Source organism: Pan paniscus, chromosome 8 (genome assembly GCF_029289425.2).
Source record: "Pan paniscus chromosome 8, NHGRI_mPanPan1-v2.0_pri, whole genome shotgun sequence".
Lineage (NCBI taxonomy): Eukaryota > Metazoa > Chordata > Mammalia > Primates > Hominidae > Pan > Pan paniscus.
The window spans coordinates 48,100,669-48,115,233 of NC_073257.2; the positions used below are offsets into that span (position 1 = coordinate 48,100,669).

Sequence of the window (14,565 nt, forward strand, 5' to 3'; positions counted from 1 at the left end):
AGCTGAGGACCTCAAGGCTGAGCCACAGAGAAGAGAACAAATTCTGCTTAGCATGTGGAGGGAAGCCCACGTCATATTTTGTAAAAAAGCTTATTTTAACTGATGATTAAAATGAAGCTTTAGTTCAGAAGAGGGTAAAAATAGATGGAAATCTGTTCAGATGGGATTTCTTAGTTGAATCTGGAGTGATGCAGATACACCGTGAGAGGCAGAGCTGAGAGTCAAGAGGCTCCCGGGCCAGCGCTGCTGTCTGAGAGGCCACAGAATCTCTTCCAAAGGTGTAGATAGACCAAGCTTGTCCAACCTGCAGCCTGCAGGCCGCATGTGGCCCAGGAGTGCAGCCCAACACAAATTTGTAAACTTTCTTGAAACATTATGACCTTTTTTTGCATTTTGTTTTTTGTTTTTTGCTCATCAACTATTGTTAGTGTTACTGTATTTTATGTGTGGCCCAAGACAATTCTTTTTCTTCCATTGTGGCCCAGGGAAACCAAAAGATTGGACATCCCTTGTGTAGACTAATGAAGTGACGCTTCTTCCCAGGCATGATGACACTGTTTTGACAGGGCTGCACCCTGTTTTGACAAGGTGGGACCCTGTCTTATAGGGGTATAAACAAAGGAAGTAATGTGGTAGGGCATGCAGAGTTTTCTCAGAACTCCTCCTAGGTTAGTAGTAGCGGGTTCCACCTCCTCCACCAGCTCAGCCCCTGTAGAGCATACTCTCATTGCACCATCATGACTTGCCTGGAGGTTGAGGAATGGGCAGATAATTATTATACCTGTTACTTAATCAGATGTGCACTGGATGAGCACCTGCTTGGGGCTCTCCTTGTGTTGGATACTTGGGGGGAATACATACTTGGAGGGAGTACTTTACACCAGGACTAACAAGTACAGCTAACTGATCTTCCAGTCCCTTGCTAATTAAAAGGAAGGGAAAAAAAAGGATTACTGGCTGAGGTAGATATAAATGCAGCCTAAAACAACATCTGATAGCCTGGAAATCAGATACAAAAGCTGTGAAGACCTCCATTGCATGCTAGTGGAACAGCAGGGGATGTTAACAGCATCTCTTCCTTGGTGAGGTAGCATGGTGTCATGGGAAAGAATGGCCTTTGTTTCAGGTAGAGCTCCCTGATATCCCTGACCTAGTGTCTCCCTGCCGCTTGGCAGCTGTGTGAACTTAGTAATGTTCTTTAACATCTCTGAGCCTCTTTAAAAAAATCTCTCTCTCTCTCTCATATCTCTATATAGTTATTGAGAATCAACTCACTGCAGGCATTGCATAAGAGAAACACAGTGGTGATGCCCCCTGACCCTCAGGGTCCCACCTTGTTGAAACAGTGTCATCATACCTAGGAAGAAGCATCACTTCATTCATCTACACCATGGGTGTCCAATCTTTTGGCTTCCCTGGGCCACATTGGAAGAAGAAGAATTGTATATGTACACACACACACACACACACACACACACACACACACACACGATAATTATTAGAAGTTTCAAGGTTTTGTGGAAATTGGAATTTATGTAGGTGAAATGCCTGGATACAGTGCCTGGCACATAACATTCATTCGGTAAGCATCAAGCTACTGTTATTATAAATATGATTTGAACAAATGGAAGAGAAAAAAGAAAATACCTTTAGCAGGAGCTCAGAGGAAATAATCAGCATGAAATGTTCGTGGAACATGTTTAATGTGTTATCTATTCTTTTGCATAAGGTTTTCTAAAGTGTCCTGAATGTGGCAGCACAGTACCTGTGGCACGGCACAGTATCATAATACTCCTCACTCAGTTATTTCCTCCTTTCATTAGCCCAGGTTCTCTTGTTTTGTTACTCAGTCATTTATAGAGCATGGATGATAAGTGATGCTCCATGCCAAGCACTGTACTGTGTCTAAGATGAACAGGATACAGTATTTGTAATCAAAGGAACTTGTATGTGGAGGTTGGGCTAGGACATCCACTTATTATAAACTGAGGGAGGGATATGAAGAGTGGGGAGCAGTGGGCAGGGGTGGGAGGGGCTGATGATCCACCCAGCTGGCCTGAAATAGGAGACGATGGCATGGACAGCTCCCAGGCCCACCACTGGGCTGGCTGAAGGTCTCCTGTTTATGGAAGCAAGTGGGGGATCTGAAGGATGACACTTTCCATATCCTGTGCCTGAGGTTTGGTTGTGTTAAAGAGAAAATTATTCCATGAGTCTTGTTAAAGCACAGTAAGGCAAACTTGACTAAGGACCATCTCGATAGGTAGAGGGAACGCAGCAATGGGGTTTTGTGATGGGGGAAAGAGATTAGGTTCAAGTCTGAATATAGCATGGGCAAGTGGGAATTTATGGCCAAGAAGCAAGGGATGTGGTTAGTGAATGGAAAATTACTAAGAGGAAACATCAGGAGTAAGGAGAATTCTGGCTAAATCAATCTGACAGGATTCTTGCTGAAGGCAGGCCGGGAGGATCACCTGAGGGTGATCAAGGACAAGGAGCTTGATTAGACGTCGAGGGTCAGGGGTTCTTGCTAATCTGACTTAGCAGGGTGCTTTGCTAAAAGTGGAGTTTATAAGGAAGTGCACAGTTGGGCCCAGGAGAAGGTTCAGAAACCCGACCAAAGCTTGGCCAAGCAAAGACTCTTTCTTTAGAGTCATCCCCCAGCATCTTGGGGATCTTTTTCAGAATACTTGGGACCACTTGATGAAAATTTGAACCCAAGGTCTCTTTTGCTGCCCTTTTTCTAGTGTTCATGGCTTCTATGTGTATTATTCATGGCAAAGTATGGGCCCTTGGTCTACTGAATGATTTTGTGTTTGAAAGTGGAAATGTCTGATTTGTTATTGAGGTATCCCAATGTTAGCATCTTCATTTGTCCCTGATGTTATTGAGTCCAGCCTGCATACGTAAATGCATAAATAAATCTCTCTGTGGATTTTCTGTTTTTTTTCTCCCGGCACATCCCACTCTTTGCACCTCTCCTTACACTCAGTGTAGTTATATTCCAGGCTCCTCTAATCTCCAGGCATTTGCTTCAATGGTGGCCACAGTCTAAGGCACTCAATTCAGTACTGGAGTTTGATCCTAACTCTAGAAAATCAAGTCTTTACATGTCAGCCATAAACCTCTGGAAGTGGATTAAATAGGAATTTTGATGATTAAATGTGAATATTACCACAATATAATAAAATTGATGTTTTTCACTAAAGTAACATTGTGACACCTTTGCATCCACAGAAACAGTGTTTCTTCAAAGCAGCCATGTTAGGTGGAGCTCGTTTTGATGCCTCTTTAGGAATGGCGGTAGTCCTGGCTCACCAGTGGCAGAAGGACCACGTCTTGCCACTGGATAGTGTATCCGCTCCCTTTCTCCTGTATTTTGCTCCTTGAGATTTCCTGCACTTAGCATCTCTGCATCTTCACCCTCATCTCACCCTTCTGGTATTGCTTTGCCATTATGATCTGAGAAGATCCTCTTCTGAAAATCAGGAAACCATGGTGAACTAGCTAGACAGTGAGACCATGCTGAGGCTGGAACCAAGAGCCTTACTCTGAACCTAACAGGAAGTGATTGAACTTTCAGAAACACAGAGGGCAAGGACCTCTCTGCCAGGACCTGTCTTATTTGCTTATTTGCACTCACTGCTGCTGCAGCTGCTCTCTGTGACAGCTTCTCAGAGGGTGCAGGTGGAGGGGTCATTCCGGAGCAGAGGGGCTGGTGCTGGATTGGAAAGCTGCCCACCACTCCAGGTCAGAAACACTAGCCGTCCCTCTACCCACAGCCTGCACAAGTTGTGTCCCAGGTCTCAGTGTGGGTGGTGCCCCTGTCAGGAGGGCTCTTTCCATTGAGCGCCTCTGCAGGGTGCACTGCTGTGCTGTGAGGAAGGCAGAGCAGAGGACAATGGGATCTTGGCATTCCCAGCATTGTATTGTGTATCAGCTACGTTAGGCCTTAGTTAGAGATATTTGGGGAAATGGTTGCAGCGGCACTTTTGGAAAGTATAAACTGCTGGTAAATGGAGGTTCTGTACACTGAAAGTGAAGGTGTGTCTCCTTGACACTGCCTTTTGGCAGATGGAGGTTCCTGATCTTCATGGCTTCTAAGTGACTTCTTTCACTAGAGGGATTCAAGCTAGGGTTCTGCATTCAGATGTGCTAGATGTGGAACCATAGTTGTGCTATGTGCTAGGAGTCTGACTTTGTATGATTTACCTTATCTGGTTCTCCTTATTCATCTAAAAAATAGGATTAGTAATGTCTGTTTTAGAGAGTGTCTGTGAGGATTAAATAAACATGTCTGGCACATGGTAGATGCTTACTAAACATTAGTTTCTTCCTATGTTCTTGGTTACCCATAGAGTTAACGTTCAGAAAGCATCTGTTACCTCAGTAACAATGGACGTAGAATATGCTAACTCAGGTGATCCAGAGTATATGCATATATGTATATAAGTTACTGAATCTGACAGAAGGAAGAGTCAAGGATGTTTTGGTGACTGAACTCTAAAGCAGCATAAGCTCGTGGAAGGTAATAAATAGTGAAACTCTGGAAGCACCAAGTTTAAAAGGAAAAAGAGTCAATGAAGCTAAGAGATTACAATTTGATAACAAATGACATCATATACCAACACTTCAGGAAACAACTGTCAGGCAGAACTTTAAAAAAAGATTCATGGAAATTGTTTTAAAACTCATTATTAAATTTGGCAGCACATCCTCAACTTGGAGAGAAAGGAAGAGGCAAAGAAATCAAAGGCTCTGACAGTAATTTATGGATGTAGGCAAATGATAAATACTTCCAGAGCTTGAAATTTACACCGTCATTTGCTTGGAAGTAACCACTTGTTAACTGGATTTGGGAAGTAAGTTTATGACATTGACCTACTTCCTGATCATCAGCAAAGAAGCTGCATTATGGAAGGTCCTGCCTGGCCAGCATTAAAGCTTCAGAGTAACAGTGGGCAGAGAAGGTGCAGGAAGCTGCTGCCTCTAGAGTTGGACATGGTAACAGGCTATCTTTATCTTACCGAGCCTGGAGGAAAAGGTTCTAGGAAATGGGAAAGAGGAGCGGTGTCAGGCATTTGGCACAGCTGTCAGTGGATGGGGCTTAATTGGATTGATGGGCCGTGGTTTTCCCACAGATAGGTTAAACCCAGCAGCATATCCACCGCCCAACTGGGTCTTCCAGCTCCCTCCTCTGTGCCTTAGCCCAGCGCATGGCCCCATTGTCAACCACTGCTTGTCACCCTCATCTGCCTCCTTGTCCTCATGTTCCAGCTTTCATTACTTACCAGGTGCATCCCGTCTCCTCCAGATCTTCAAATCCATCTACTTTTTCCAACCCCTTTCCCACGTGGATGATGACCACAGCTCCCAACTGACAACTTTTACTCCTTGGGCTCATTTTTTTCACCAGCGTGAGGTCATAATAGTGTTTTTAAAGTGTGTATTTGGTCTGGTCACTCCACTCCTTCAGTAACTCCCTGGTTCCCTGGGGATAAAAATCCAGACTCCTTCACTGATTTTTTCTCACTGCTTCCCCCTTCTTATGGTGCATCTCAAATGCCCAGTATGCTTTTTTTTTTTTTTTTTTTTTTAAATTAACCCTTGTGTCTTTGGTGTACTTTGCTTCTTATGCCCTTCGCCTGCTCCCTTGTTAGCCTGGGTAACTAACCCATTCTTCCTGGAGGCACTTACCTGGGGCAAAAGCCTCTGACTTGTCTGCCTCATGCCCCACCCCCAGCCTTTAACCCTGGGGGCCACAGGGCCTCACCATCGTGTTTCTCTTAAGGAACACCTACATCGAGTTGATTCTCCATAAATATTTGTTGAGTGTTTAATGGAGTAATGATAGTGGACTCAAATGCCTTTTTTCTAGCTTTCAGGGTGTTGTCATTTCATATGCTTTTCAGCTGTCTGCAACAGCAGATTTCATCAATATTGCCCCATAGTTAAAAGACCTAGTCATTTGCTGGGTATTAAAATATCAGCAATCCAAGTGGTATTTTTCCTGTTCCATTGATAGCGCTAATTCATGCCTCTCAGGAGAGGCTGGTTGCTAGGAGATTCTTTCTTTGAGTTCATTTGCATTTGAGTTAATGGTTGGTCCTTGCCAGTTTTTCCTTTTCTTTCCTTAAGTTGTTGAGAAGAGGTATTTCATTTGATCATTCTTTTATGTTCCTTTCATTATTCAGCTTATTTGTTAATGACTGTTGAACATTTGGACTTTATGCATGGTAGGGCGAGTACTGTTCGTGTCCTAATGTGGTACTGATTTCACTGACCGATGGCGCTCCCCGCCCCCCCCCCCCCCGGCCTTTGTGCTGGGGTCCGAGCACCGATAGCTTTAACCAGCATTGTTGCTCTGATTGTCCTAGGACCCAGTGAGGTCGTCACGTATATTTCTCTGATACATGATTTTTCTCTTCTCCTTTCTCTGAATTTAAACTTGTCACTTCACCTTCACATTTTCTTTTAATGAATATCCTTCTAAACATAAACACCAGCAGTCAAATTTGAACTGTTGAGATGTCATCAGTGGTTTGTCCCTCTGTCCTCAGGAAAAGTACAACTTCTTGTTCTGGCACCCAGGGCTTTCCAAGGTGGCCTGAATCCACCTTGCCTGCTTTCCTTACCCACAGCTTTTCTTCTTCAACTGTCTTGCCTTGTGTGTCTACTGGCAGTTCCCTAATAAGCTTTTCTCTGTCCGTTATGTGCTTTGGCCTGTCCTCTTCCTTCTAGCTGAGATGCACCTCCTCTGAGCAGTCGTCCAAATAAAAATCCAGCTCTGCGTGAGGCCCGTCGAAATCTCACCTGCTCTGTACAGTCATCTCTCCACCAGTTAGACTTGGAGCACTGCCTATCATTGCTGTATGTGTGATCCTTACTGCATTCTGCCTTGCTTCAGGATTATCAGCAGGGTAGGGGGAAGAGAGAGAGAGAGAGTGTGTGTGTGTGTGTGTGTGTGTGTCTGTGTCTGTGTCTGTGTCTGTGTTTGCTGTGGAAAGAAGCTCCTTGAGAGCGAGGACTGGATCTGAAATACCTTTCTGCAGTCCATTCAGTTCCATTCCTTGGTGGCATATAGAAGACATTTTAACTAATTTACTGGCTCATTTCTGTAGTCAGCACACATTTTGGGGGTATGGGGGGCACACATTCAAACCAGTGGTTATAGGGACATAAGAAGTACACAGGCATGTACCAGGCTTGGTGGGAGTGGGAGAGAGGCACGGAAGTGAGCCTAGGAGGGTCACGAAGGCTTCCAGGGCTTAGGAGTTTGCCTGACACTTGAGGTGAGAGCCAGTGGCTTCCCCTAGAGAGGATATTCAGGGCAGAGGGGCTGGCCTGGTCAAGCCTGGGAAAAACTGAAAGAAGATTGTGTGGTGGCAAAGTTGCTGGAGCAGAAAGTGTGTGGTGAAGAGATATGGGAAACAAGGCCAGACTGGAGGAGCAGGCCAGCTCTGTAGGGGTGATGATCAGGTATGGCAGCTAGCGAGAGCTTGCCAGTCCCAGTGTTGTGAATCGGAGAGAGTTCTCAGGTGTGTCCGCCTGTGCCTGTGCTTCTATCAAGCCTCACACAGAAGGGAACAGGCACTAGCATTTATCCTGTTGTTCCCGCTGTCCCTCACCCTCACCTGGACTTTCCGTAACCCTCTTTATGGTTTTCCTTACCTGGCCTCTGGTGAATGTGGCAGTGAGCAGTAGAGTGCTCAAAAGGGAGCAGTGTTAGGGTGAAGCAAGGTTCCTGCCAAAGCCGCAACTAAATTTTAAGGTTTGGTTTTGTGGTGTTTTTTAAATAGAGACAGGGTCTCGCTCTGTCACCCAGGCTGGAATGTGGTGGCACAGTCACAGCCCACTGCAGCCTTGAACTCATGGGGTCAAGCGATCCTCCTGCCCCAGCCTCCCTAGTAGTTGGGACTAGATGCCTGCACCAGCATGCCCAGCTAATTGAATTTTAAATCTTAAAATGAAAGTAGATTGTAAAATGAACTGTGACCAGACAGTGATAATCTTTAAACTTTCCAAAAGGATTGATAATTCTGTGAGCAGGGGCCATACCTGTTGTGTTTACTGCTGTGTGCCCAGCTCAGCATGCAGCCCATGGCTTGACACAGGGCAGGGTATGTTTAGGTGTGAATAATTGTATGTACAGATGAGTATATACGTGAGTAGAATGTATTTCTGTACATTATAGATGTATTTTGGCTTTTTATAATCTATATAAGGTCTTTACACATCTTTTGTTAAATTTAATGATGTTTTGTTTGTATTGCTTAGTAAATGGATTATTTTTTATTGTCATTATTAGTATGCTAATTGTTTATTGCTCTGGGCCATAGTGTTCTCAGTGAATACCCTGTTGGCCTTGGGAGGTACAGTTTCTCATTGTGTGGGACACTGGTGTGGAAAAATAGCAGCCACTTGACATGTGACAACTCCACACATTGCTGAATACCCCCTAGGGTGAAGAGGATGACATTGCTCCTTTAGTTGAGCACTATTGCTGGGATAAAGGAATGAAATTGATTTCTATATGTCAGTTTGTGTCTAGCACCAATAGATTTTTAAACCATCTTATATTTTCTGTGTAGAGGATTATATGCAAATAACAATGATTTTGTTTCTTTCCATTTCAATAAATTCCTTGTATGTTACGTTTTCTTGTTGTTTTGCATTGACTAGGGCCCCCAATACAATGTTGATAGTAGATGGATCCAAGTTTCATTCCTGACTTGAGAAATGTGTCTGATGTTTCACCGTTAAGTATACAGATTGCTGTAAGTTTTTGGCAGATAGCCTTTATCAGATTAAGATTTGCTGAGAGTTTTTATCCTAGGTGGTTATGGAATATAGAGCCCCTGTTAGTTGGACTTAATTCATTCTATACAATGCCTAACTCTGTTCTCTGTGCTCCATTCTAAGTGATTTCCTCAGATCTGTTTTTCAGGTCACCAGTTCTACATTCAGGAATATCTAACCTGCAGTTTAACTCATCTATTGAATTGTAGATTTCATTGACCACGTTAGCCATTTGGGCTGCTATAACAAAATATTATAGACTGAGTAGCTTATAAGCCATAGAAATGTATTCCTTACAGTTCAGGAAGCTGGTAGATTCAAGATCAAGGTGCTGGCAGATTTGGTATCTGGTGAAGGTCAGCTTCCTGGTTCATAGATGACCATCTTCTTTTTGGTGTAACCTCACATAGCAAAAGGGGCAAGGAAACTCTCTGGGGCCTCTTTCATAAGGGCGCTAATCGCATTCGTGAGGGCTCTGCCCTCATGACCCAATCACCTCCCAGAGGTGCCACCTCCAAATACTGTCACACTGGGAGCTAGGATTTAACGTATGAATTTTGGGGGGACACAAATATTCAGTCTGTAGTGATTGTGTTTGCATGCATGTATAGACGTGTGTGTATATGTGTGCGTCTCTATATGAATCCTACAGACATGGTTCTTTTTTAAAACTCCCTTTTATTTTTTCAGAGTATCTTTTCCCCCTTATTTTAAAATTTATTTTGTTTTTCACCAGTGTGCACAAATTCATTCTATGGTCTTTATTTAGTTTTATTATCTCAAGTTTTTGAGGGTCTGATCTTGATATTTTTGAGTTTCTTGACTCTTGCTCAAGAGTCATGAGACTATTTTTTCCTCCTGTGTGTTGCCATTTTAGATGGTGAGCCTGTCATCAGAGGACATAATCTGGTGGAATTCTGGGAGACAGCCTGCTTTAGAGTGGTTTATAATTTGGCCAATTTGGTGTGAATTTCTTTTCCAGGAGTTTTCTGGGCTACATGTGTAAAGTAGAATGTCAAAAACCACATTAGAGATACAGACAGATTGACAGTTACCAGTTGCTGGGAGATTGGGCAGTTGCTCCCCCTGCCAGCCCAGCCTCCTTTTCATTTGGGTTCATAGATACTTTTTCTTAATTCAGGTTTTTGCTAAGATCATAGCTCTCTGAGGGTTCTAGCTATATGTAAAAGTGTCAGTTCCAACTCCTGTGTTATATCCTGTCCTGCAGGAGCGTTAAAATAGTAGTGTCTTCAAACCAAGATACTTCTGAGAGTAAAGGGGGTTAGAATTTTTAATTATGCCAGATCACTGGTGTGAACCCGCATGTGTGTCACCTTAGTCAAAACCCAAGACCAGCTCACACAACTGGATAGCCCCTGTCCTGCCACAGACTTCAGTTCTCTCTTTGATTCGGGCCTTAGGCCGTTGACCCTGCTTTCTTGCCACACTTATAGGCATTTAAAAGGCTGTATTATATTTTAACTCACATTTCAAAGTGCATGTAGCATGAGAGCTTTTAGGTTATCTGGTCTGTGTATTGGCAGAATAATCTGTCTTTAGTCTTAACATTAGCATCTTTATCTCCTTGATTAATCTTAAGATAGAATATTAGATACATTAAGATAGAAAATTAGAAATAGGACAGCAGAGAAGAACTGGGGAGGGAAGAAGGGAAAACGGAAACAGTTATAGCGAGGAAAAGAGAAGGAGGAGAAGAGAGACTGAGAGATGGGTTGGAAAGAGGAAGATGGAGAGGCAGAGCGGGAGATGGAGAGATGGACAGACAGGGAGATGGAGAGACAGACAGACAGGGCAGTGGAGAGACAGATAGACAGGGGGAGATGGAGAGTCAGAGAGGGCGATGGAGAGTCAGACAGGGAGATGGAGAGACAGGGAGAAGACAGGGAGATAGGGCACTGGAGAGACAGATAGGGAGATGGAGAGACAGGGAGATGGAGAGACAGGAAGATGGAGAGACAGACAGGGAGATAGGGCACTGGAGAGACAGATATGGAGATGGAGAGATAGGGAGATGGAGAGACAGGGCGATGGAGAGACAGACAGGAAGATGGAGAGACAGGGAGATAGATAGGGCAATGGAGAGACAGACAGGGAGGTGGAGAGACAGACAGGGAGATAGGGCAATGGAGAGACAGACAGGGAGATGGAGAGACAGACAGGGAGATAGATAGGGCAGTGGAGAGACAGACAGGGAGATAGATAGGGCAATGGAGAGACAGACAGGGAGATGGAGAGACAGATGAGATAGGGCAATGGAGAGACAGAGAGATGGAGAGACAGGGAGATGGAGAGAGAAAGATAGGGCGATGGGGAGACAAGGCAGTGGAGAGACAGACAGGGAGATGGAGAGACAGAGAGGGAAACAGAGATAGGGCGATGGAGAGACAGACAGGGAGTTGGAGAGACAGACAGGGAGATGGAGAGACAGACAGGGCGATGGAAAGACGGACAGGCGGGTGGAGAGACCGACGGAAGGAGAGGCAAGTGGGGAGATGCAGAGATGGACAGGGAGATGGAGGGACAGACAGACAAACAGAGCAGATGACTGAGGGCTGGATGTGTGTGCACAGAGAGCTGCACACAGAGACACATCCATTCAGTTAGCAACCCACTTGCGGAGAGACTGCCCTGGAGGCCCACACATGTAGACGTGTGGACACAGAGACACACACTTGCAAAGACATACACGGAGATCACCTGCAGGGGCACCAGTGGCTGAAAGAGAGTGAAAATAGGAAATAACTAAATATAAGTGTGTTATGATAGTCCAGAAAATAAACTTGAAGTCAGTGGGAGTAGAAAATATGGCTTTAGGTGGGATTAACCAGAATTGCAGTAGCAGCACTTGGCTGCGGCAGCCGCAGCAGGAGCCGGTGCTCTCGTGGGAATGCTGATGTGGGCTGCTGGGCTCAGGCTTCCCTGGTGACAGCCTCCTGGAGCAAACCAGCCTGGTCAGCTCCTGATTTCATCCTGTTGACAGTAACAAATGGAGATAATCACTGATTTTGAGGCAGTGGCAGGGACAATAATAACAACAAAAGAAACAATCTGATTTAAAATTAACAGGCTTTGTTGATTTCATAATTGCCTCCCACATCATAGCCAGATTTGGAAATGTGACTACCTAAAATTGAAATTAGGGGTTTGAGATTTTAACCATATCAAATATTGCTCAAAAGACAGGAAATAGAACTAGTGATGTCTTCGGAGGGTAACTGTGGGGCTGTACCACAGTTGGCCTCCCAGTTGAAACTCACTTTCTGTGCATCTTGAAGTTCCAGAACCTATCAAGGAATCACAGAACCCTTGATTCCTTTGGGCTCTGCTCACTGACACTGTCTAGACCTAAGTAGACAGCCCATCTTGTGGAGATGATTTATTGGAGTGATTATCAGTTTGGGGCGTGGCAGTGCAGAGAAAGGGGGATGCGAGGGGCATGCGAGGGGGAGGGGATAGTTTGACTTTACAGGCTTGCTTTGGCACCTCCTCTCCATCCAGTGCTGTTTAGGTCTTACTGTGCTTTTCTGCTTTACTTTTTACTAGTTTTTCAGACCATTAATGATAGCTTATGACGGCTGCTTTTCTTAGCCACTATCTTATTACCTGGATCCTTTCTAACACTGGAAGGTAAACTTGGTGCTGGTTTAAAAGCCAAGATGAGCAATCGTGGATCACTGTTACTGTGACATCTGTGGAAAAGACTGAAGAAAATGAGGTTGACCAGTATAAGAGAATACTGCCGAATTAAACTGTGCCACATGCCATTTGATGTATCTTTAGTTTTGAATAAAGGCATTGTATTTTACTTTGTGCTCAGCTGACACAGGGACTGAAAGCAGTGTGACCAAACATTCAGTTGTCACCTCAGAGTCTGGCAGGAGGCCCTTAGAATAACCATTCTTTGAATATTTTAATTCAGCTGTGTATCTTAATAGGTATCAACATCATAAACAAAAAATAGGCTAAGACTCTGCTTCCTAAATATTAGATTGAAGTCAACTCAGGGGATTCCATGACATTCCTTAAAACTGCCTTTTCCTCTAAAGCATTACTTCCTCAGGTTAATTTATGGATTATCTTGGCATTCTTTTAGGAGGTAGGAGACTCTAAGTCAGGAGTATGCAACACCAAAGTTTTAAACATCAATTTCAAGCCAGCACTCCTTAGAGAACAGAAATTGTGTAATGAAATTTAACAGTCTTTAGTGTCTCTAAGCCTAACATTTACGTATTGAGAGTTTTGTTTCTTTAGCCCTGATCTAAGTGCTGTGGCTTAATGTTTTTAATACCCATTATTTCTGGGGACCCTATTGTGTGGTGGACATCCTGCCCATTGCGCTAGTACCTGACTCCTAATCTTCATAGCAGTTCTCGGAGCTAGGTGTTATTAGCCCACTTTGTAGATAAGGAAAATGAGATCAGAATAGTATCACAATTTGCCCAAGGCCATAGAGCTAGCAAAAGTGAATTCAAATCTGGATCTTTTACATTTTAAAATGTGTGATTCTTTTTCTACTGTTTGAGCATCTCTTTGGGGAATGAATGATTCCGAGAACTCCTGGAGAGTCTTATTTTCAGCTTTCTGAATGTGGGTTATGGAGTCAGTCTTGATGGGTTTTTCATTCTTTTTGTTTTCTCCTCTAGTACCTTATACCTTCAACTTAGAAGGATGCTCTTGTAGGGCTGGGACTTGATCTCTTTCGTTACTTCTGTATCCTCAGTACCTGTAACTCAGCATTACTTAGCACCTAGTAGATGCTCAGTGATTATTTGTTGAATGAATGGATGAATGAATGAATGAAAACCATGGCAGAATGGACTGGCCCTGACAACCTCTCAGTATATACTCGTGACATCTAATGAAATGCTAATTTATCCTATCACAGTATAATCGTGAAGGTAAATGTGATAGAAATGTCATAGGATGCATTTTGAAGTCAGCTAAATACATGTTTTGTCTCACCATTAATCGACTGTAGCCCTTTGAAAACCAAGAATGCTTTCTTATGACCATGAAATAGGTCATGTAGAATAGGAAAGTTAATGACACAAGTGGTTACTACCCCAAAGTAGTATTTCGATATGAATAGAATTGAACATAATACCTAGCATATAGTGGAGACTCAATGCATGTTGGTCCATTTAACTGAATTCAACTGAATTGCCTTGCTAGGAAAAAAAAAAGCAATATTTATTTTTGACTCATAAAATTATGAGTCCAGTGCTTTGTTTAAGCTATTCTCTTGTAAGCATGCTATTCTGTGTCTCCCAGGATTGGGTCACATATTTTATTCTTCATTGTTCCCTAGCTGGTTGTGCACTCTGATGTGTCATGTACTTCATCTTGACTCCCTGAATCAATTGTAAGTTTGTGTAGGATAAACCAGGCCGTACATGTCTCTGTCCCTCCCGGAGGCCGGCCACATGCCACCTGCCTCGTGGCAGAGCTCTCGGCTTCTGTGTGGTGTCGTCTTTTCTCAGGGATGGAAATGCTCTGGTGGGGCTTCACTCTTTCAGTAAGGCAGTAGTTTGTGTTACAATGACACCCAGTAGAGTAACTATTTAAATTTTATGAGTTCTTCTTCTTCTTGGTGAGTTAGCACATGAGGTATTTCAAGAGCTTGATGGGAGCAGGTGGGAAGAGTCAGAGCTCTCTGCACGCTGCAAAGGTGGGTCTAAGGGAGGCCCAGCTGTGTGAAGTTCCAAGAGGGGCTTTGTGAGGGGTGAGGGATATGTGATTTTGGGG

At 43.8% G+C, this 14,565-nt stretch overlaps 1 protein-coding gene across 13 annotated transcripts in view; it reads left to right on the forward strand.

Moving 5' to 3' along the window:
* CCNY (cyclin Y) overlaps positions 1 to 14,565 on the forward strand; it is a 330,334-nt gene that overhangs the window by 212,074 nt on the left and 103,695 nt on the right. The gene's annotated exons all lie outside the window — the stretch shown is intronic.